This window comes from Dama dama, chromosome 10 (assembly GCF_033118175.1).
Source record: "Dama dama isolate Ldn47 chromosome 10, ASM3311817v1, whole genome shotgun sequence".
NCBI lineage: Eukaryota > Metazoa > Chordata > Mammalia > Artiodactyla > Cervidae > Dama > Dama dama.
Window position 1 is genome coordinate 21,488,703 of NC_083690.1, and position 26,034 is coordinate 21,514,736.

Genomic DNA, 26,034 nt, shown 5'->3' on the forward strand with positions numbered 1-26,034 from the left:
ATGCTTTATATGTGGTGTGCTGACTTCCCTTCAAATTGAGCTCGAACTTTTGGAAAACTTTGCCCTGTTTCCCTATTCTAGGTTGGGGCCAGAGTTTAAAAGGGGAAGCAGCAAGGGCCACAATCAGAATGGGAGATCGAAATGAAAAGTGAACTTTAGGAGGATAAACTCAAGTGCCCTTGATCAGACATCCCTCTTAACCAGGGGATTCTCCTTCTTGTGTTAAATCATAGAGATTCAGGCTTTCATGCTACTGAATTAATAACAATATAATAATAGTAGTAATGCTGCTGAGCATTCACTATGTAACGCTATGTTTTGTATTTACTTGCCTTATCTCACTAATCCTTATATCAACTCTGGGAGGAGGACTATCATTTCTCTCTGTCAAAGAGACTGAGGTGCACAGAAGTTAAGTAATTTGCCCAGGATCATACTTGTAATTAGTGACAGAGCTGGGCTTTGAAGCAGGGTTGTCTGATGATGGAACTGTCAGGCCAAAGCAGCTTGCATCCAGCCTCTCTGATGTGGGAGCCTCCCTGGACTTCCCCAAAGGGCTGGAGCCTCCGGTCCCAGCCCCCCGGTCCTCAGCTGTTCTCCCAGACCCGCCTCTGCTGCTGCTTGTGGTTTTCCACCCCCTCCCCCCTTTCCCTCCCCTCCCCCTTCAGCCAGCCGGGCTGCTGAAGTCCCAGCATGCCTCAGGCTGCAGCCAGCCTGAGTTATGACATAACTCACCTGGAAACTCCCTTGTAAAGGGAAAAGGGCCAATCAGATGTGAGTTATTCTTATTGTAAGCTCCCCAAAGCCAGGGACCCTGTATGATTTATCTTGGTATAACCCATAGCATTGGGAACAGGGCCTGGCGCATAGCACACAATAAATGTTAATGGAATTGACTGGAGTTTTCAGAGAGATGGTAGACTAAACACCCATACACACACTAATTGATACACACGTTATCCACACACAGATACACACATACACAGACATTACACCTCCACACCCTCCACACACAAACACCTACCCTCTCTACTCACATAGACATAGTCTACACACACACACACACACACACACACACACACACACACGCATGGATTCTTTCCTGTGGCTGTGAATTTGCATCTGTGATCTTTGTCTCTCATGACATGGTGTGTGTATAACTCCATCACTCATTTTAATTACTTTATTGTGGGCTCTATTTGGCCGTTGGCTATTTTTGAGACCAAATTAGAAATTTAAAAACAGCCATCTTTCTTCCCAAAGAAACTTATTACAGCCCTTGCCCTGGATGGGGTGGTGGAGAATGGGGACTCGGGGGAGCCGGTGGAGGGGGCTTATTTACATGGGAGTCCCTTTTGTTCTGTTTGCAATTATTTTAAACCATGTATGTGTATTATCTTTTCAAAGCATACAAATAGACACTTAAATAAAGAAAAGAAAATAGCCACCTTGCTTCAAAAACAAGCACTGACTTATATAAAAGCTTTCATAAGTGGGTTAGTTAGGGATTAAAGTCGAGGCCTGTTCCGGCCGGGTTCACGGGCACCCCGGGGACACGTTGCCTCCACCCGGAGGGCAAGGCCACCGGCATAGCAGCCGACAACCATCTGGGGCCTGGGCTCAGCTCACTGTCCTGAGCCTGGATGAGACCAGACGGCATCTCCTCTCAAGCTTGTGTGGAGAAACCCTCCTCAAAGCCCCTCCGTCGAAACCCCACACATCCCTTCAGCTTTTCTCTTTGCTGGGTCAGTGACAGATCTGCAAGGATTAGGGGAGGTAAGCTCTGAAATCTACTCAGTAAGATAAAAATCTGTCCCTTCATTCTCAGGCTCAAGTGGAAATGATTAAATCTGAGGAGTCGGGCTCAGGGGGCAGGAATCTGGCTGTAGCCTTTGAGTTTGAAGTCATGTCGCATCCTTTCCTGTGATTTTAGAATCACTGGCATCTGGTCCCCAGACTCCATGGCAGCTGTTTGGAGCCTTGGAGTCAAACCCAGGGAGGATTGGGGCCTCCAAGGTGGACAGAGTACTTACAAGCAGCTAATGAGAGAGCCTGGGCTTTCTTCTGAGTCCAAGATATTCCTGGAGGGATTAATTTTTATCAAATGACTTCTTAATGAGAGACTGCTTACCTCCAAATTTGGAGACTTTAAAGCTCCTGAAATTTAAAACTAATCAGCAGGCTCGTCTGCTTTGAATGTGAGGAGCTCACACAATCAGAAGCTCAAAAGAAAAAAGAATGAGTTAGTAAAAGCCAGGAGCTAGCAGGTGGCCTTGCTCTGTATCCCCAGAAGAGGGACTGAGGTATTGGGTTGAGATCTGAACTTGGGGTCCTGTGGGCTGGCTCTAACTTTTAGATGTGTTTTGTGGAATCCACATATAATTTTAAATTGGGGGAAATTTCATGTACAAATGTGCTTTGGGGGCTTTCTCATGAAATCAGAAACTCTGAAAGCGGCAGGCCAGCATCCCAGCAGAGCTGACAATCTCCTTGAGCTCTGTGAGCTCATTTGCCGTAATTCACACCTTTCTCTGTAACCTTTCAGTGTGTGTATCATGCTAAGGCTTCCCTTTTGGCTTAGACAGTAAAGAAGAATCCCCATGCAATGTAGGAGACCCAGGTTTGATGCCTGGGTTAGGAAGATCCCCCAGAGAAGGGAATGGCTACCTGCCTGGCCCTTGTGAGTATTTGAGTTTCTTCCCCAGATGAACCACACTCATGCTTAGAAAGACCATCAGTTCAGTTCAGTCGGTCAGTCATGTCCGACTCTTTGTGACCCCCTGGACTGCAGCACACCAGGCTTCCCTGTCCACCACCAACTCCTGGAGCTTGCTCAAACTCATGTGATGCCATCCAACCATCTCATCTTCTGTCATCCCCTTCTCCTCCTGCCTTCAATCTTTCCCAGACTGAAACATCATGGATGGACCATTTTGCAAATCTGGGGATCATTTCATAGACAAGTGAAGCCAAGTCTACTCTCCTGGGCTGCGTTGGGAGAATTCCTTCCCTCTAACCCACGCTGGTGTTCTGGTGTGGCGGCCCCTGTGACTCAACTTCAGCGACTAATGTTTCTCACACCCGGTGATGACCGACTCTAAAGACAGTCCCAAGTTATCCCCATGTCCTGATACTCCTGCGACTGTGTAATTCTCTCCTCTTAACCTGAAACTTATTTCTAACCAACAGAACATAGCCAAGGTGACAGGATGTCAGGCGTGTGGTTACATTACATAAGACTGGAGCATCTGTCTTGCTAACAGACGGCCTTCCTTTGCTGGCTTTGACGGAGCAAGTGGTCTAGCTGGGGAGGCCCATATGCAAGGATCTGAGAGCGGCTGATGGCCAACTAGCAGCTGGGAACTTGAGGGTGACTTCTGGCCAACAGCCAGGAAGAAACAGGCCCTGAGCCTGACAGCCCATAAGGGCCCAAATTCTGCCAATAACCACATGGGCTTGGAGGTCGATTCTACCCCAGCTGAGCCTTCACATGAAATCACAGGCCTGGCTGACACCTTGATTGTAGCCTTGAGAGATCCTCAAGCAGAAGACACAGCTAAACCTAAACTCCCAAGCCATGGAAATGTTGAGAAACTCCATTAACCGAGTCATTTTATTGTTTGCTCTGTAGCGATGGAGAAGTAAAAAAGACTCCCTTTGGATCTGGAGTCTCAACAGTTACATTCCTTCTCAGTTTGATCCCATCTCTGTCTACAGTAATTTTACTTATTATTATATAGGACTGCTAAGTGCTGCTATTGATTCTCCTAAATCTGGATCATGTGCCAGAATAGACTTTTCTTGAGAAGGATGTGGGAAAGGGTATGGCCACATCCAGTTCACATCTCTTTTGTATCATTCACTAATGTATCTCACCATAAACTGTGTGTACTTTGTTGGCTGGGACTCTGTCTTCTTCATCCTGATATTAGTGTTGCTAAACATGATGAGCACAAGCCCAGTAAATAGGCGTTGCATGAATGGATACAGCTGAAGGGTTGAACTAGCCTTTTGATGTTGTTGTTTAGTCACTAAGTCTTATCTTAGCCTTATCTGGTCCTTCTCTTCTGGGCATACCAGAGGATGGCACAGCCCTGCTCCCATGAAGTTGGGCAGGGTCATGTGGTTAGTTCTGCACCATGGACTGTAATGGAAGTTACAGGTATCACTTCTGGGCCAATGCATTTAATTTCCATGATGAGCCCATCCCTCTCTCTCCCCTGCTATGGTGAACAAGGAGGCCTCATGCTGTAGAGGGTGCAAAACAGGATGCCAGAGCCTCCATCATTCTGGGCCCCCACGTGACTAGAAGGATCACAGCCCTCACTGACCTTGCTGCATATGTACAGTGAGAAGGAAATATAAAGTGTGAGGCTACTGAGATTCCAGAGTTACTATGTTACCACAGCAAAACCTAGACTATCTTGAATAAAACACCTCTTAAAAGACAGAAGCAAATTATACCTTACTCTATTTTCTCTTTCATCTCTTATCCTTTTCAGAAATATAAAAGCTGCTAACACTTCTGATGCTTCTGATAATACATAAGTATATCAGAACCCCCACCCATCCTGAGAGACTCAGTTCTGTGGGAAGCCCCCCCTACCCCCACCCCAAACAGAGTTAGAGGAATCTTCCTCTCGGCTCCCACGATGCATTCATCATCCCTCTATTAGAGCACTTAGCACACTATTGAAATGATTTGTGTACGTCTGTCTCTCCCTCTAGACTATAAGTGTCAGAATCCTCCTCTATTTCCCTCTTAAAAATCAGGGGGAAATACACCAAAGGAAGGATAAATACAGATAAAAGGCAGCTGCACTGAGGCTCTCCTCCACCTTTATCCAGCAATGTTTTAGTTAAGGGGCTTTTGATTGCAGGTAACAGAAATCTAGTCTTGCTAGTTTAAGTGAGAAAGAACATGTATTGGAAGGATATAGTAGTTCTTGGAATCCAAAGGGAAGATGAATGAGCAACTCAAGGAATCACAGTAACCAGGGCAGCAGTGGGGACCTCAGTGACTGGACTTTATCATGGTCCCTCTACAGTTATGTGGTGGCCTGACACAGTTTCCAGCTCCCAGATTCAGAGAGAGAATCCAATTGCTGCAGCTTGGGTTAAGTATCTGTTCCCCATCCAGTCATCAATGTCTGGGAGAAGTGTCATGCAGTAGAAACATGAGCTGTGGCTTTGCAATATGGGTGATTCTCAGAGACAACGGGGCAGGTAAATCATCTAATAGATGCTCATGTCAGATGATTACCTTGTCTCACCTTCAGAAAAAGCATCTACTTGCTTCACAGCTCTGTAGACTCTCTCTCAACTTGACACTTCCTGATAAATTCCAACCATTCCTGAAACCTCCCTTAAATGCCCCAAATCACCCCAGACTTCTGCGGAAATACCTGGACACACCATCTCTCTCTAGATACGACAATGTGCCAGGAGTTTGGGTGGTCTTGGTTGCCCTTATCTGGCTACTCTATTGCTCCCAGTTGCTCTTCTCTTGGATGGTTCTCAACATCCAGAGCCTTGGGCTCCACTCTTGGGCTTTATCATCCATAGCTGAGGCTGATCACTCAGCCAAGCCTGACTGTTGGCTGGGCCTGACAAGGAGCTTCCCCATAGAAAGTTTTTGTTGAATTAAATGAAAATAGATTACTCCAAGCTAGATTGTATTTCCTCTTATCAGCCTTTCCTGGAATGGAAAATCAAAAGCAAACTGGAGTTCTGCAGGGAAGAGGGTGTGCACCATCAATTCTGGAAACAAATCAAGTCCCCTCCCCTTAATCCTGGCCATTCATTGTCATTTATTCATTCATTCATCCAGTCAACAAGCATTTTCCTATTATGTCAAGCATTTTCCTAGGTCTAGGGATATTAAAATGAAAAGCATCTTGTCTTGCCATTAACTCAGGTTGGGGGGGGGGTGCAGGTGCAGACATTTAAATAGATAACTGAATTTCTGGATGATAAAACAAGCCGTAAAGTCTTATTAAAAGAGTGTGTATTGTAGAGAGGCCTCAATATGAATCCTGCCCCCACTACTTCCTAGATACTTGAACTTGGACAAGTTATTTGACCTTTTAGGATCTTATTTGCTTTAAGACAAAAGAAAGCAAAAATCATGTCAGATTTGCATGTTGTATTAGACATAATATATATAGTATATAATAGAGTGTAATTATAACTATTAACATCATTACAAAATCCAATTAAAAAAAAAACATGCTTTTTGCATGATTTCCAGGGTTTACACCATTGTCTGGCACATAGAAAGTCCTAAATACATAATTTTTGAGTGAATGAATCCATTATTTCTTGTGTGCTTACCTCATATTAGGAATTTATGCATGTATCTATAAAGCAACTTTGAAAGACAGTACAATATAGAAGTTAAGACCATTCTTTATCTTTAGTATTAGAAATATTTGTGTTCTAAGCCTTGCTATGAATTTGCTCTGTTTCTAGGAGAGGAACCTGTGAAGAGGCTTCTTGTGCAAGTGATGAAACTAGTCTCACAAGAAACTTGTAAGGAAGTGGGGGAGGCAGGATAAAGCAGAGCAAGTAGCCAGACAAAGATGTGGTGGTTTCTGTGGTCTCAGTCTGGCTTCTGTGCAATCCTGTTGAGAGCTCCAGAGCTGCACCAGAGTCAGTATTGCCTTGAAAAAAGGGGGCTGGCTTTAGTACTCACATCAGTCAGCTATTGGCCGCAGGTGGCCCTAGGCAAGAGTGTCATAATCTCTGAAGCATCTCCAGGCAGGGGGGATCCCATTGACTTCAAGAGCAATGTAAGTATTAGGCTGTAGAGTCAAGATCAGGAGCTGGGCACTGTCAAGGGGGCATGGTGGGGAACCGAGAGCATAAACTGTAAGCTTCTGAGTACCCTCATTAAAAAGGAGGCCGCTACAATTTATGACACATGAGGGAACTGAGGGATCAAGAGCTTAAATAATTCATCCAAGATTATCTAGCTCTAAGCAGAAAGTGAATCCCAACAACTACTATGTGTTCATAAAAATAACTACCAGTTGTTAATTAAATTACCATATGCTAGGTAGTGAAATAAATGCTTTACATGCCCTGTCTCATTTACTGCTCATAACAAACCTACAGGGTAGGTAATCTTATTATCCCCAATTAAAATGAGGAAACATATTACATAACTAGCCCCAAATCACATTACTAGCAGTGTCATGGTTGGGATTTAAAATTAAATATGTCAGACTCCAAAACCGAAGAATATTAACCACAACTCAAGGAAAACATCCTGAGGTATTAATGCTTATTTCTCTCCCCACAGTTTTCCCTTTCCCTTCTCCCATTCCTTTCCCTCTGTTCAATTAGGAAGCAATCTCTGCACTTTCCTCATGGGACATTTGAAGAGGCGTGGAACCAGAAGAGAGTTTCCTTTTGGGCTTTTCCCTCAAAGCCTAAACATTTTATTAGTGAAAAGAGATTTAAGACTAGAGTCTATGACTTGGAGAAATGGGGAGGTCCGAGACAATGACTTGAAAAAATGGAAAGATGTCATTTGTTTCATTCGATTTAGGGTTTGCTACCCTGGAGAAGGAAGGAGAATATGAACAGCAAGGTAGGGAAAGGAGAGAGGGAGAGAGAACAGATTTTTGATCCTGGAGCAGCAGAGATGAACCTTATTTCCCAGTAGCACCACTGGGAGAAATCACAAAATCCCAGGGAAGAAAGACTGTGTGATGCTGCTAGGAAGATGGGACCACAGGACTCTTACTTTCCAAGCATTACAAAGAAGCACGGAGATGGAGTGGATGAAAAGGAGCCACGTGGACAGGGACAGTGGATGTATCAGTGGCCACCTATGTGTAGACCCATGACTGAGAATCAAATGCAGCCACTCTAGATGTAAAAGGCAAGGTGTGACTGACCCCAGCAAGGAGTGAAGTTAAATTTTTTCTGTAGATCAGAAAGATAGAGAGCAGGCAGTCAGATAAAGTCAAACTGAAAATAAAGAAGGAATATTTATTACACATCTGAGTTTAAAGTTTGAAATGTGTACCTACGATGAATAGAAAAAGAATTGGCCTTGGGGAAGGCCAATGTAAAGACAGTGGCCTGCATTTGGCGAGTGGAGAGAACTTTGTTGTACTCAGGACAGCATGGCTGGCTGGTCATTGAAAGGCAAACCTTTACTTATCTATTTGGGTTGTTCTACTCACTGTCCCTACCAGGATGGTGGGAGTTACTGAAAGTTGAGGTCTAGGTAAATAAAGCAAGAACCCTGATAGAGTTACTGCCTCAATGAAAGGGGCTTTAGAAAAATTATACCCATCAGCCCTGGGAAACAAATTGGGGGATTTGTCACTTAGCAGGGCTCTGGGTTGGAAAATTACAAAATCACTTCATCCATGAGAAACTGAAATGCCGAGTCTGCACCTCATGTAATGTTAAAAATCAAATTTACACTACCGATTCCTGGATTTCTAACGAGAAATTCACCTTAAAAGCTTGTTCTCTACTGGTAAAACCCCCAAGGTTCCCTGCAGATACAAATGCAAAATTACTCTGTAATAACATTACCATAACCTTAGGTTTCATGGGATTTCTATGATATAAACAATCCACACCAGGATTTCACTGTCATTAAAAAATTACAAATAATAGGAAGAAACTGTCAACCATGAGGAAGAGTCAGCAGACACTACAAACAATAAAATTAGCAACCCCAGGAATGTTAAGTAGCAGAACAGTAATCTGAAAGACACAATAAGTCCATTTAAATTTTTAAAGAGATTAAAAAATGGAAATCAACCTGAAGGAACAGAATACTATGAAAATAATAACAAGCATATTTGAAAGAGAATCAAATAGAATGTCTGCCAACAAAAAATGTGGTCACAGAAAATAAAAGCTCAATATTTATGTGAACAGATTAAATACCACTAAGGCTATAGTTTTTCCAGTGGTCATGTATGGATGTGAGAGTTGGCCTATAAAGAAAGCTGAGCGCCGAAGAATTGATGCTTTTGAACTATGGTGTTGGAGAAGACTCTTGAGAGTCCCTTGGACTGCAAGGAGATCCAACCAGTCCATCCTAAAGGAGATCAGTCCTGAGTGTTCATTGGAAGGACTGATGCTGAAGCTGAAACTCCAATACTTTGGCCACCTGATATGAAGAGCTGACTCATTTGAAAAGACCCTGATGTTAGGAGGTATTGAGGGCAGGAGGAGAAGGTCAAGGATGAGATGGTTGGATGGCATCACCAGCTTGATGGACATGGGTTTGGGTGGACTCCAGGAGTTGGTGATGGACAGGGAGGCCTGGCGTGCTGCGGTTCATGGGGTCGCAAAGAGTCGGACACGACTGAGCGACTGAACTGAACTGAACTGAAAAGAGAATTGCTGACATAGAAGACAGAGCTGAGAATAGTGCCTAGAATAAAGATCACAGAGAAGAAGAGATGAACAAGATTAAAGTTATGGAGCACAGAATATGAGAAGAGTTCTAGAAAGGAAAAAGTAGAATGAGAAATAGGCATTATTCAATGGAAATTTTCAGAATTTGGGAAGCACAATGAGCTCTGAACAGGATAAATAAACATATATCCACATCTAGACACTTCAAGTTGAAACTGAAAAATAACAAAGAAAATAATAAAGACAATGAAACTATTTACAAAATGAAAAACAGATATAGCCACAATAAAAACCCAAAACAATGGAACAGTCCCTTCAAAATTCTGAAAAAGAAAACTGTCAATCTAGAATTCCACACTCAGTTAAAATACAAATAGTGAAGGTAATACAAAAGACATCTCTTTGTAGAAAAGATTAAGAGTTCAGTGCTCCCAGGGATGTCTGCAGTGAAAATATATTGAACACAGAATGAAGGAGCAGGGTACCAGAAGCACTACTGAGCAAACAAACTGGTGACATCTGTGAGTAAATAAAGAATTTCTCCTAAAAATAGTAACTAATATTGGGGAAGAGTGTAAAAGCAAGGTGGAAATAAACTAGATAAAAAATGAATCAGATGAAAGGGAAGTGATGAGAGTTAAAGCTTGTTAAGGTCTGTATTATTTTAGAGGAGAGTACAAAGAGTGATGAACTACAGGGAAGAACTATGTATTTTAAAAACTTAAGAGAAACTACTAAAAGAATAGAAATGGAATGTATAATTTCCAAAACAGTAGAGAGGAAAGAATATCTAATTCAATGTAAAAGAAGGAATAGAAACTATATAAAAAGTTAGATAAAATCACAAATTAAGATGGTCAAAACAAATCCAAATGTACAATGATAATAAATTTAAATAGATCATTGTCATCAATTAACATACAAGGATTCTTGCATTGGATAAAAAATATATCCAAATACTACTTGAGATACACCTAAAGAGAGATTTTTTTAAAGTAATGGGATGGAAGAAGATATCCCAGGTAAATATTAATAAAAAGAAGTCTGGTGTATCAACAGTAGAATCAGATAAAATAATGAAGTTATTTAATACAATAAAGCTTAATTATGGATAAAAATGACTGTTATATAATTACTAGAGAGAAAATTCACCAGTAAAATACAAATACCCAAACCTATATTCAACTAATAACATAACTTCAAAACATATAAATCAAATATGATATAATTACAAGAATATCGACTCAATGGACATGAGTTTGGGCAAACTCCGGGAGATAATGAAGGACAGGGAAGCCTGATGGGCTGCAGTCCATGGGGCTACAAAGTGGTGGACACAGCTGAATGAACAACAACAATAGTCACGGAGAGAAATTTTAATAAACATTTCTCAGAAACTGACATACAGAGGAAACGAAAAAGAAGGATTTGCCGTTCTGAACATCACAACTAATAAGCTTGGTTTAATGAGCCTGTTTAGGATATAAAACCTAAAATTTTGAATATATTCTTGTTAAGCACCCATAGAATAGTTATCAAAAATTTCCAAGGCTACAAAGCTAGTCTCAAAAAATACCAAAGAATCAATATTAAGTAGACCACTTCCTTGACAATGCAGTAAACTTGGGGAAAAGGGGCAGAAAGGCAGTCCAACTCTGTCCTCATTCCAGGGGGAAAGTAATTGTTAGTCACTCAGTCATGTCTGACTCCTTGCAACCTTTATGGACTTTGCGACTCTGCGATTCTATAGACTGTAGCCCACCAGGCTCACCTGTCCATGGAATTCTCCAGGCAAGAATACTGGAGTGGGTTGCCATTCCCTTCTCCAGGGGATTTTCCTGAGCCAGGGATCAAATCTGGATCTCCTGCATTGCAGGCAGTTTCTTTACAATCTGAGCCACCAGGGAAGCCCCCAGTGGGAAACTATTATACTTTTAAACAGTTCATGTCAAAGAAGAAATTTGATGGAAGTTAAAAGATATTTAGACATGAACAACAATGAAAGACACTTCCTATTAAAACATTGCAGATACTGACTCTGAAAATTCACATGGAAGAGCAAAAGTTCAAGTTCAATAGAAATGGGGGAAATGCAAAGTGAAATAGCAATGAGATTCTTTTATACCTCTCAGTCTGTCAAAAAGTTTGAAAAAGTCTGATGATGACAAGCACTGGCAAGGATATGACATGCTGGAAACCTCAACACTACTGCTAATGATGTAAATGCTAGAGCAGTTCTGAAGCATGGAGAAACTAGACCCTTCATACCCTCCAACTCAGAATTCTCTATGCATATGCCCTGGACTAGCCACCACCCATTAATGGGTTGTGAAGTCAAAATGGTCCTAAACAGCTGTCAGAGTAAAAGAAGAAAAGGAAAATAGTAAGGTGCAATGTGGACTTCCCTGGTAGCTCAGTCAGTAAAGAAACTGCCTGCAATGCGGGAGACCTGGATTTGACCGCTGAGTTGGGAAGATCCGCTGGAAGAGTGCATGGCAACCCACTCCAGTATTCTTGCCTGGAGAATCCCCCTGGAAAGAGGAGCCTGGCAGGCTGCAGTCCATGGGGTAGTAGAGTCAGACACGACTGAGTGACTAAGCAAACACAAGGTGCAACGTAAAGGTCTTAGTGGTAAAGAATCTGCCTGCCAATGCAAGAGTTGTAGGTTTGATCCCTGGGCCGGGAAGATTCCCTGAAGTAGGAAATGGCAACCCACTCTAGTATTCTTGCCTGGAAAGTCCCATGGACAGAAGAGCCTGGTGGCTACCGTCCAAGGGGTCACAAAGAGTCAGACACGACTGAGCACACACACACACACACACACACACACACACGGTGCAATATACATAGTGATATTAGGTCTTGATTTTATAAACATTGTGTGTATGTGTTGGTGGCAATGTAAACATGCTTTCTAGGGGTTGGTCATGGTAAAAAAAAAAAAAAAACAAAAGCTAACAGATGATGCCCTAAAGAAATTCACTTTTGTACACAAGTAGAGATGAGAGTATTCAATGTAGTGGGTTTTTTTTCAATGTAGTGTTTTTTGTAATAGCAAAAATTAAAATCAGCCTGAAGTGCAATGAAAACAGTTGTATTTATCTACTTACTGGAATACTGTCCTGCAGTTAAATACAAAATAATCTACATTTATTATTTAATAGGTCTCCATTTAATAGGTCTACCATTATTTAATAGGTCTACATTTTCCAACATGGAAAAATCTCAAAAATCATAATGTTGAAAACATGGAGAACGTGGCATGATTTCTCCAAATTACTAAACATGCCTCCATAAAGTCCTGAAATATTCATGGAAAGTATACATACCAGCTTCGGGGTGTGTTTTCCCCTGAAGAGGACGGTTGGGTGGGGACTCAGAGTGTGCATACAGGGAAGGACTGTCTTTTGCTTTACCTGTGACATCCTACATGTAAACACCTCTGAAGCAAGTATAGGAAAATGTGAATGCCTGTATAATTTTGGTACCAGGTACACTGATGTCTGTTATTTACTGTGTGTCTGACACAGTTCATAAATGGAAATTTAAAAATTAAAGTGATCACAATAAAGATAACTTCAGAGCATCACTTACCCAGCAGAGACTCCCAAACCACAGGATCAGCCAAAAGGCTGGTGCCCTGGGCTGTTTGGAAGAGGACGCTTGCTGGTATTTAACTAGGGAGGCAGGGAGAAAAATGTAAATTTGCATCAGACACTCCGACAAAATCAATAGAGGTAATTTCCTGATTCACACCCATAGATGTGCACAAAACCACCCTGATCTCAGACAGTATTCACATACAGGGGGCTGGAGAGGGTGACTTGGGGCCTGAATTATTCAGTGTCTGTCTCACAGCTCTGTTGCTTGGGTTTCAGTTGGGATGCAGTGGAGAGGCCTGAATTCGGCTGCTGGACTGGCCTCAGCTCAGCTCAGGTGCTGTGACAGCCACAGACCTGTGATGAATGATAATTGCGTTCTCTTTACATCAGTGTATGGAAATCTGTTTACAGATTTGGATTACAAATTCTGGAAGCTTAATATGTCTAATGATTTTTTGCCAATCTTAAAGGGCTCTGCACTATTTCAACCATGGCTGTGCCTAAATTTTGGGCATTGTGGAATTAACTGATTTTGCCCTGTGGGATTAACTTCTGCATTTAAGAAACACTTGGGACGTCATGTCTTCCACCCCCTGCCCCAATTCCTTGTTTTATTTAAAAAAAAAAAAAAAAAGTGGAAAAGGGAAAAGGCAGGCCCTTGGGAGAGACTATAACAAATGACTGTCTTTCTCTCCTAGGTTTATCGGAGACCAGTAATTCCAAAATTCATAACTGAAATCCCTGCCAGGGAGAGGGCGGTCCAAAGGGTCTCATTTGTGCTTCTCTAAGACCAAAACAACTGGTCATGAAGTTCAGTTCTAACAGGATTAAAAAATATAGCAGCGGATGGATGGCTACAAAATCAAAAGGTGCTGAGTGACATACACATTAGAGAAAGAAAATTGAATTAGCAGTGACATTTTTTGGCCTGAGGCCTTTTTTTTTCCTTTGGGCTGTGAAAATAAAGACAAACTTTGATCTGTTCTGCTCAGAATCTGACGAAGACATCAAGGCCAGAATATTGCCTCTAATCTTATTTGTTATTTCCAGACCGTATTCCCTTGGACCCTCTGCTCCTTGAGGATGGGGCTGTGCGCATCTCCAAATGGACAGCTCATGCTTCTGCTACAACAATCCCATAAGAGAAGTCACGCCTGGTACTCAAAACGGGTCTCATGATTGTGGAGGGAGGCAGCCACTGGTCTGGCCAAGGCTCTCAGTTTACAAGATTTACGTGTTCTTCCTCACTGTGGCAAAACCATAACTAGGGGAAGTAAAATATAAACGAGGGCAGGGAAATAGCGGCATGGTGAATACAGGATTGTAAAAGACAGAACAAGCAAAATCTTTCCTGTTCTTAAGTGGAAAACTTCATTATGTTTTCAGAGAGAAAAAGTTAATGAAAGCAGACCTGTCACTAGACACGATATAAAAACATCTTTTCCATTTTGAAGATAAAGAAATTATGCAGTGAGCATCTAAGCAGGAAAAAAAATGATCTTCAGAAACAAATACAAACACAAAAGGCAAAGAAAACAAAATATATATTAAAGAAATGATGCTGGGTGCTTCAGACTTTTCCACCTCAGCTATACATGCCATGAAGTGGTGGTACCACTTTGAGCAAAGAAGATGCCACATGCATCCATGCTGGTAGTCAGGAATGAGGAGAATAAAAAGCATGTCATAGATCCTGGCAGAGGGAACCACACTGCAAAGATCTGCAAGTGAAAAGACCTTGGAATGTAGAGCTTTGAAACAGGAAGGGTTTGGGCTTTTTCTAAGGGTTCTGAGCAAAGGAGCCGTGTGGTTTGATGAATGTTTTTTTAAAAAAGTTAATCTAGCCTGCTGTGTACAGAACAGACCAGGGGGCTTAGAGTGTGGTGGGCATATGGATGAGTAGCTTTTTGCCCACGCTGGGCAAGAAGTGATGAAGGCCTGGACTGGCACATGATAGTTGCGGTTGGGGTCAGGGGGAGAACAGGATCTTGGATTTGAGATCTCTTGTACAGGAGGGTGAAGTCACGGCTTGGGGATAGGTAGCCATGAGGTGGATGAGAGGAAGGCTCAAGGAAGGCTTCCAGGTTTCAGATCTGAGCACTGGGAAGACAGTTGCCATTTACTGAAGTGGTGGAGGTACACATTTAGGGTTGAAAAATCAATGGATTGGTTTGGAACCCAGTAAGTTTGAGTGCTTATGATTTTCAAGTGTTGTGGCCAAGGAAGCAACTGGAGATGCAAGTCATGAAAGATGTTCTCAGCTCCACACCTCCCTGCCTCCCCTTTACCATTCTCCCAAACCTTCCCATTGACTCTCTGGAACTCATATACTACGACCAGTTGTTTAGTCACTAAGCTGTGTCCGACTCTTTTATGACCCCCTGGACTGTAGCCCACCAGGCTCCTCTGTCCATGGGAATTCCCAGGCAAGAATACTGGAGTGGGCAGCCATTTCCTCCTCACAGGGAATTCTTTGGCAATTTGTGATTTTAAAATGATCAGTACATAAAGATGGAAAGATGAGCACAAAAGCAAAAGTGAATACAAAAGAATGTTAAATAGAGACAAGAATGGTTTCAGGGAGGCTGTGGCAAAAAAAAAAAAAAAAAAAAAGCTAAGGTTTGCAAAAACATTAAGGATGAGAAAAATTGATTTGGGGGCACATCTGAAGCAAGAAGATAAATGACAGGATTGTGCCAACAGATGACAGATTAAAAGTAGAACTCAGGTCTTAGTTTGCTTCCAACAAAGAAAATGGTCTTTAGATTGGAAATAAGAAATCCTTAAAAATGAGATTTAAAAAGCAACAGAGATACAGCAAGAGACAGAATTCCGCTTCATTAAATTAGGTTAAGCCTCCAATGTAATTGTCAACCCAATCCCCCACTTCATTTCATGGGTCTTTTCTACTCCCCCAAAGCTTGGCAGTAAGGTTATCCATCTCGTTCTGGGCATATTTTCACCACACATCTCAGTCTGATGAAAGAGATGACTTGGAAGCCATAGCAGGTGGGTAGAGGAGTCTCTTTTTTATTCAAGACCAGACTAGAAGGGGCTGAGCAAGTAGGCACCCACGTGCTTGGTTGTGTGTGCACAAGTATATTTCTTCACTAGGGAAGTCAAGGAGAGGTGTCTTCTGATGACAGTGAACTAGGTTTTATTAGAGCCAAGCATCTCCTCCATCAGAGGTAGGAGAGTTTGGGGGTGTATAATGGCTATTGCTCCCCTGCTACTAGTAAGTATAACAGAGACATACTTTTGGATTTTCCAGCACCCCATTAAACACTTCAAGAATAGCTCATCAGACCTTACCTTCTGTTCTGGGAGCCCCACAAAATGTTTCTGAGATGCACAAAACCCTGGGCAGGTTGTAGGAGAGATGCCCTGAATAACAACTGCTGACCATATAGTTCAAAGGGATACCCTGGCATCATTCCAGTTGGATAGCAATATTCATCATCCCAGGTCATCATTCTGGCCTAATACAATACAGCAAATGTAACCATTTGCTTCATACCCTAACCCTGCCTCCAGATCTCTTAATGTCCCCTTCTCCCATTCTTTATATTGCCACTAATGGAAAGTATTTTTCAACATTTGATTATTATTTGAATGTGATCCCCTGGAATTGAGGAATGGTTCATATACACATTAATATGCTTTAATTCACTTATAAATTCTTTCTTCTAGAACCTGCTGCCCCTTTCCTCACTGATCTGTCCCTATCACGCTTTTCTTGATCTCTCCTTTTCAGAGGCCAAACTCAGACTTTACCCATTGGCTCCCTGATGGACTGATCTTGACTGTTTTACTCTGACTGGTCACTGGGCTTCCATGTGGTCATCTAACCATTGGAATCCAACTCCATTCCCCAGTATGGACCCCATTCCCAGTTCAGAGGCATGGCTTACATTTTGACCAAGGCTCTTTGTTCTGATTCTTTCAGTTTATGCCTTGCATTTCCCAAGAGGACACTGTCCTCACTCCAGCTGGGGGCTGGGACCTTCCACCCATGAGGAGCCTTCTCAGATACTGCCTTTAGGTCTGCCTGGGCTTCTGAGCACTACTCTTCTGGGGCTTCTCCCCCACCATCACTCCTAACAGCCATTGTGTCAACCAACCACTCACTCAAACCATGACCACAGATGGTCACACACCTTGGAAACCAGACCTACTGATTCAACCTGGGGGATGAGCCTCCCCAGCTACTTTCCATGTCTTCTTCTTTCTAGAAAAGTCTATTCTAGATCATAGTCTATCTAGGCTAACTATTATGTATTGCTGTGAATTCTGTCCTTCCTGACCTACTTTGAAATATAATAGTTCTAAAACATATGAAAATGGAACTCCCATTTGAATTCCTGAGGGGCAGAAGTTGAGTCTCATTAATCTCTATAACCTGGGACAATGAGCAGCCAGGGCTTTTACGGGAAGAAAATCTGTTTCCAAAGAAAAAATGTAAATTTTAAGATGCAAAAGAGAGTTAAGCAGCAAAACCCTAAGTGAATCCTTACATTTTTGCTTTGTGAGCAGTTAGAAAAGAATGACCCGGTCACAAAGAAAGTTGTATGAGATTGACTTAATTTCCTGATTCTGAGGGGATCAGTCTCAGGGATATATATGACACAGAAGTTGTGTTGCTCAAATTTTTAATAATGCACATTTTATAATGTATCTTGTTTATATTGCAGTAAAATATATATAACATACAACTTAGTTTTAACTATTTTAAGTGTACATTTCGGTGGCATTAAGTACAACTCACACTGTTATGCAGCCACCTCTAGAAAATTTTCATCTTCTCAAATTGAAACTGTATCCATTAAACAACTCTCAGATCCCCGCTTCCCCCAGCCCCTGGCAATCATCATTCTACTTCCTGCATCTCTGACTTTGACTGTTGTAAGGACCTCATGTGAGCAGACTCATATGACATTTGTCCTTTTGTCACTGCCTGATTTCACTAAGCATAATGTCCTCAAGGTTCATCCATGTTGTCCTATGTATCAGAATTTCCTCCCTTTTAAAAACTGAGTGATAGGGTGTACCTGAATTTTAACAAGACAGATTTTCTCCCAATGTCCTGTGGATAATCAGCAGGAATGGGGACTGCAGGATGGATGTGGGGACATTTCAGAGTCTGTGTCACGAGGGGGAAGCTCCACAATCCTCTCGTCCAGACTCTCCAGGACAGCACTTCTAACAATGACCTAAATGAGGGCAAAGGAGGGCTGCCAAGCTAATACCTTGTGAACGACACAAAATTGGGCATAACAACTCTTCTGCTAAGTGATGAATACAGATTCAAAATCTGTAGTATATTATAATGATAAACTGAAACCAAGGAGATGAAAATTAACAACAGTAAACGTAAGATACTAAAATTAGGTTAGAGGGCATATGTGCGGACACACACACATATACACCCACCCATCCATACACACACCCACCCCCCCACACACAGAGAACAGGATGGAGTAGAACTGCCTAAGAGCAGCATGACCAAGAGTTGTGGGTTTTAATTGACCACAAGCTCAGTCTGAGTCAACGGTGGGATGTGGTTGCCAGAAAAACAAGTAATGTAATTCAAAGGTACATTAACAGAAGCACAATGTTCGAAGCAAGGCAGGAAATAGCTCCTTTGCTGGCCTTTCTGGTTAGGCCGCATCTGGAATGTGTTCGGCCGGGTTCTGCAGTTTCAGAGGGGTAGTCAAGACCTGGAGCGTGTTTGGTGGAGGGTGAATGGTCTGGAAATTCTTCCCTGGAGAGCAGGGAAAAATTCGGGAAATGTAGCAGGTAGAGGAGAAGACTACAGGGAGACACAGGTAGCAGCTTTAAAACTTGAAAGAGTTGCTTTCATGTGGCGTTAGAAAATGGAGCTCATGGACAGATGTTATGGAAAGGGTAAGTTATCTCTAGAGAAATAAACAGCTTCCTTATCATTGACCCACCTGACAATAGGATAGGCATCTGCAGGAGCGAGTGTCTCATGACTGGAGTTAAGTAATTAGAGTTGTTTGAGAACAGTGGTTCTCAGGAGCAATCCTGCTCCCCGCAATCCAGGAGATAGAGATATTGTTGATCTATACTAATATACTTCTAAATACCCTAAAATATGGGATAATCCCCAGAACAAAGAATTATCCAACCCACAATTTTTTTAAGATTTCTTTTTTTTGATGTGGACCATTTTATGTCTTTATTCAATTTGTTACAATATTGTTTCTGTTTAATGTTTTGTTTTTTTGGCCACGAGGCATGTGGGGTCTTAGCTCCCTGACCAGGAATTGAACCCACACCCCTAGCATTAGAGGGCAATTTTAACCACAGGACCATCAGGGAAGTCCTCAGCCTATAATGTGAATAGTGCTGAGCCTGAGAAACCTGCTTTAGAAGGAATTCCTACACTAAAATGCTAAAGAACAGAGGCCAGAGCCCCCTGGCTGGATCTGGCCTGCAGAGCTTTTCTTTTATTGTCACTTGTCAATTTCACAAAAAGATCTGAATTTCAATCTTCCTTTTTAAAAAAATTCTTGTTGTTTTCGTTCAGTCACTAAGTGATGTCTGACTCTTAGAGACCCCATGGACTGCAGCATGAGCGGCTTCCCTGTCCTTCACTATCTCCTAGAGTTTGCTCAAGTTCATGTCCATTAAGTTGGTGATGCCATCCAACTGTCTTATCCTCTGCCACTCTCTTCTCCTTTTGCCTTTAATCTTTCCCAGCATCAGGGTCTTTCCCAATGAGTATTTGAAATATATGTATTTGCAATACAATTTGTATTTGGACTACATTGTATCTGCAATACAATTCCAAAATATTGCCAAAGCAATGCTTCGGCCATCTGATGTGAAGAGCTGACTCACTGGAAAAGACCCTGATGCTGGGAAAGACTGAAGGCAGGAGGAGAAGTGGATGACAGAGGATGAGATGATTGGATGGCATCAATGGACATGAGCTTGAGCAAACTCCAGGAGAGAGTGAAGGACAGGGAAGCCTGGCGTGCTGCAGCCCATGGAGTCGCAAAGAGTCAGACTCGACTGAGCGACTGAACAGCAACACTTTTTCAGCACTCAGACTTCTTCATGGCCCACTCTCAGACCTGTACACGACCACTGGGAAAACCATAGCTTTGACTATAAGGACTTTGGGCAGCAAAGTGATGTCTCTGCTTTTTAATACACTGTCTAGGTTTGTCTTCCAAGGAGCAAGTGTCTTAATTTCATGGCTGCTGTCACCATCTGCAGTGATTTTGGAGCCCAGGAAAATAAAATCTGTCACTGTTCCACTTTTACCTCTTCTATTTGCCATGCAGTAAGTGATGGGACTGAATTCCCAGTTTTTTTAAAATGGAGTTTTAAGCCAGCTTTTCCACTCTCCTCTTTCACCCTCATCAAGAGGCTCTTTAGTCCCTCTTCATTTTCTGTCATTAGAGTGGTATCATCTGCATATCTGAGGTTGTTGATATTTCTCTCAGCAATCTTGATTCCAGCTTGTGATTCATCTAGCCTGGCATTTCACATGATGTGCTCTACATATGTTAAATAAACAGGGTGACAATATATAGCCTTGTCGTACTCAAGGCTTGTATCCTGTGGTACATTTCCCAATTTTGAACCAGCCCATTGTTCCATATAAGGTTCTAACTGTTGCTTCTTGACTTTCTCAGGATACAGGTAAGGTGGTCTGGTATTCCCATCTCTTTCAGAATTTTCCACAGTTTGTTGTGATCCACACAGTCAAAGGCATTCGTGGAGTCAGTGAAGCAGAAGTAGGTGTTTTCCTGGGATTCTCTTGCTTTCTCTGTGATTCAATGAATGTTGGCAATTTGATCTCTGGTTCCTCTGCGTTTTCTAAACCCAGCTTGTACATCTGGAAGTTCTCAGTTCACATACTGTTGAAGTCTAGCTTGAAGGATTTGAGCATAACCTTGCTAGCATGTTACATAAATGCAATTGTACAGTAGTTTGAATATTCTTTGGCACTGCCCTTCTTTGGGACTGGAATGAAAACTGACTTTTTCCAGTCCTGTGGCCACTGCTGAGTTTTTCAAATTTGCTGAGATATTGAGTGCAGCACTTTAACAGCATCCTTATATTGGATCTACCTTACCACACAGCAAAACTGCCTGGAGCTGCTGAGTAACTGACGTCTCTTTTGGGTGAATCTAGAGCTTTCCAGTTCACCACAGTCCTCACCTCGTGACATATTAGAATTTGAATTTGTGACCCCACGGACATTTAATCCAGTGTTTCTCAACTTTGCCTTTGCACTCAGATCACCTGCGAAGTTTAAAAAATCCAAGTGCTGAGGCTGCACCCCAAATCAACTAATCAAACCCTCTGGGGATGGGTCCCAGGCAGCAGTGTTTCTTATAGCTCACACATGGTTTCAAGGGGTAGTCAAGGGCAAGAACCCCAGCTTTATCATGGAGCGATAGCCCACGGGAAGAAGCTCTAAGGCAAATAATCTCACACCCAGTAGACAGTAGTAATCAAAGAATTTAAACAATCAAATGAGCTGCATCAGAAGTGAGGTCCCCGTTTCTGGGGGTAATCAATCAAGAGAATTTTCAAGAAGAAATCCCTTCTTTGAAATACTTCAAAGGGAGGGAGACTGGACTAAAGAAGAGGTTCTTTATTTTGCATGTGGATGACATCCACCCGAGGGGTTTCTCCAAGTACAGAGGTCCAGGGACCACCTTGGAAGATTATAATCTAGTAAAGTCAGGGAAGGGCTGATCAGATACAGATTGAAAAATCTCTCCAGATGCTGCTGCTAAGCGCTCCTAGGGAAGAACCACTGAGCAAGATGGATGACCTCTACAAGCCCCAACCTCAACCTTGGCAATGACTCAGGTTCTTAAAAGAAAATCTGTGTAAATCTTCAAATACAAACTGAAATAGGAGCATAAATAAGATGATCACCATGGGTCGGGGAGTATTTTAACACATGAAGATGAGGTTAAATTCGAAGCTGCTAGATTCTCCAATTCAGTTTGACACTGAGACCGAAAGGATTCAAGGAAAAAACTGTTTTCTGGGTTCCAGCTCTTTTTTCTGATATACTTGACATGTGATGTTTGCTTAAATAACCTCTCAGAAAGCAGCTTATGTGCTTGTGTCAGAGTTCTTAGCTTCAAGCAACAGACACTGATGCCGCCTGCTTTGAGCGAAAAAGAAATCCATTAAATGGATATTGGGGCAGTGCGAGAAGGTTTTAAAATATGCCTGCCTTAATAAAGTGTGATACATCAATTTGATGACTTATTATACAGCCATTAGAAACTATCACACAGATTAAAATGTATTGGAGTATAAAGATGTCCACAATATAGGACTCTGTGAGAAAATTAGGTTATAGAATAAGTCATAAGATATGATACAATTCATTTTTATAATAGCATATATTTATATTAATAGTGATACACAAGCTCTGGAAAAAACTGAACCTTGACCTAACCCTCACATCTTACACAAAAATTAACTCAAAATGGATTATGGACTTAAATATAAAATGTAAACCTATGAAGCTTTCAGAAAAGAAAAAGGACATAAGAGGAAACCTTTACGACTGCAGATGAGGCAAAGAATTCTTAGACTTGACACCAGAAGCACAGTCTTCAAAAAGAAAAACTGATAGATTTTACCTCATCAAAATTAAAAACTTCTGTTCTGTCAAAGAACTGTTGAAAGAAGGAAAAGACAAGCTGCAGATTGGGAGAAAATATTTGCAAACCACACATTTCACAAAGGACTAGTATCTAGAATATATAAAGTACTCTCAAGACTCAACAGTAAAAAAATAGAATTAGAAAGTGGGCAAAAGACATGAAGAGACATTTCCCCAAAAAGGATACGTAGATGGAAAGTAAGTTCATGAAAAGATGTTAAATGATTAGCATCGGGGAAACATAAGTTAAAACCACAATAGGGTATCACTACATACATATACAAACAAAGGTCCGTCTAGTCAAGGCTATGGTTTTTCCAGTGGTCATGTATGGATGTGAGAGTTGGACTGTGAAGAAAGATGAGCACCAAAGAATTGATGCTTTTGAACTGTGGTGTTGGAGAAGACTCTTGAGAGTCCCTTGGACTACAAGGAGATCCAACCAGCCCATCCTAAAGGAGATCAGTCCTGGGTGTTCATTGGAAGGATTGATGCTGAAGCTGAAACTCCAATACTTTGGCCACCTCATGCGAAGAGTTGACTCGTCGGAAAAGACCCTGATGCTGGGAGGGATTGGGGGCAGGAGGAGAAGGGGAAGACAGAGGATGAGATGGCTGGATGGCATCACCGACTCGATGGGCATGAGTTTGAGTAAACTCCGGGAGTTTGTGATGGACAGGGAGGCCTGGCGTGCAGCGATTCATGGGGTCGCAAAGAGTCGGACACGATTGAGCGACTGAACTGAACTGAACATACACATCAGAGCAGCTGAAATAAAATAGTGAGAACACCAAATGCTGATGAGGATGTAAAGAAACTGGATCATTCATAGACTGTAAAATGATGCAGGACTTCCCACGTGGTCCAGTGGTTAAGAATTTGCCTGCCAATGCAGCAAACACAGGTTCAAGCCCTGATCCAGGAAGACTACACATTCTGTGGAGCAACTAAGCCCATGTGCCACAACTGCTGAGCCCAGGCATTCTAGAGCCCATGCTCTGCAGTGAGAGAAGGCACCTGAGGGAGAAGCCTACTCACTACAAGTAGAGAATGCCCGCACGGAGCAACAGAGACCCAGCATGGCCAAAATAAATAAATAAATAAATAATTAAATTTAAAAAATGATGCAGCTACTTTGAAAGACGGTTTGCAGTTTCTTACACACTAAACATACAGTTACCAACTGTGATTCGGAGTTGAATTGGGCATCTATCCCAGAGAAATGAAAACTTACGTCCACACAAAACCTGTACATGAATGTTTGCAGTGGCTATATTTGTAACAGGCAAACATGGAAAACAACCCAAGCGTCCTTTGATGGGTGAGTGATTAAAGAAACTGTGATACAACCACCCATGCTACCCAGAAATATATAAAAAGGAGTGAACGATACACAAAAGAACTGGATGGATCTCCAGGGAATTATGCTGGGTGAAAAAAGCCAGCCTCAAAAGGTTACATACTGTATGATTCTTTTTATGTAACATGCGTAGAAAGATAAAATATTAGAGGGGAAGAATAGATTAGGGGTTAGGCATGGAGTATGTTGTCAGGGAGAGGCAGGTGCATTTATTGAAAGACAACATGAAGGACACTTGTGATGATGGAACCATTTTGCATGTTGACTGGGCTGGTGGATACACAAATGCATGATAACACTGTATAGAGATAAATACACGTACACAAGTACAATTAAAAGTGGGGCTAAATAAGGTCAGTGTCCTGTACCAATGTCAATATCCTCGTTATGATATGGTACCATAGTTTTGCTAGATGTTACCATTGGGAGAAACTGGGTAATGAGTATGCAGTTCTCTGTTTGTCTCTGTATTATTTCTTAAAACTGCACGTGAATCTATAATTATCTCAAAATTAAAAGTTAAGCTTAAAAAAATGCATTGGCATGTAAAGATGTCTGCAGTATAGGGTTTTGTGTGAAAATCAGGTTACAAAGTAGGATAAAAAATACAATAAAGAAACAATTTGTTCTCATAATTTTGTGTCTTAATAGTTGGATAGAAAACACAGAATATATGCTGAAGTGATAATAAGGGATTCTTGGCAGAGGGACTTGTGGATAACTTTTATTTCTGAGTATGTTTTATTTTTCCTATGGACACACAGATTAGCGGTATGAAAATGAGAAAACGTTTTCTAAAAGAAAGTAAAAGGCTGTTGAGTAAGTAGTTCATAGAATCGCTGAGATGTCTGGAGAAAGAAAAGTGAGGAAGAACCAGAAGGGTCTGAGAAGCAGGAATCTCTGGCCAGGGCTCTTCAGAGGGTCTGGCTGAGCAGCTCTTGCTGCCCTGAGCTGCTCCAAAGATGTAACTTGCCCATCAGAATTGCAGGCAATGGACTGGGTGGCCCATTTTCCCTGCCACCACGTGTCTCCAGAACTTCAATCTCGCTGCAGCCACTACTGTTGCAAACACACACACAGAAAGAGAGAGATCTCTGTGGTTCCCATTTCCTGGTGTCCTTTGCTCCTGACTCAAAGCCTGAAGCAGGTGCACAAGCGAATCTCATCATTTTCAGCATCTGGAGGAAGAGCACACATGGGGGCCCACATACTATATACTCAGACATTTAAAAGTTGTGAACCAAAACTAAATAAATTCTATAATTCAATCCTGACAGATAGTCCTCCAGAGCACCTGGGAAGGCCAAGTTTAGATTTAGAATTCTGACTCCTCAGAGCTTTTCACTTGACTTGTGGCCCACCCCCTTCACTTTCCACTCCTGGCTCTTCCTTCACACTGTCATGTAAACATCTGAGCTCCATCCACATCCTCTCCTGTAAAGAGTCATTTCCTGGCCACCCTTTAGGCCTCAGGATGCTGCTGTAGTCCACTCTCAGAAGGACAGACTGAGGGACGAGATCTGTGTGGACTTAGAAATGGGTTGAGGCTGTTTGACCAGGTATTCCAGGATTCAGGATACCTGGAACATGGTCCAAAAGGAGGGGTGAGCACATCTTCTTAGTCCTGTGGACTCCTTGTTCCATGGGAAGAGACATGGCCAGAATCTGGCTCTCCTTAGCTGCAAGGGAGTCACGAAAGCGAGATCTGACACTTTCAGCTTCCCAGTAAAATGTCCTTAACACCTCTCGTTTACTCACCTTTTGAACAAGGAGACAACCAGTCTCAAACTCGCAGACAACAATGTCTGAGGGATGAAATAAGTCTGTTTTGTCTTTAATGCATAAATTCTTAAAGTTCTCTTCAATCTGGGAAATAATGCTGGGTTTTTACTTTTAGTGATGATCAGACTGACAATCTAAATGTAAAAGGTGAGATGATATGAAGAAATTTTATAAACAATCACATTGTTGGTAGGGCAGAAATGACAAGGTGCCATGTGAATGACCAA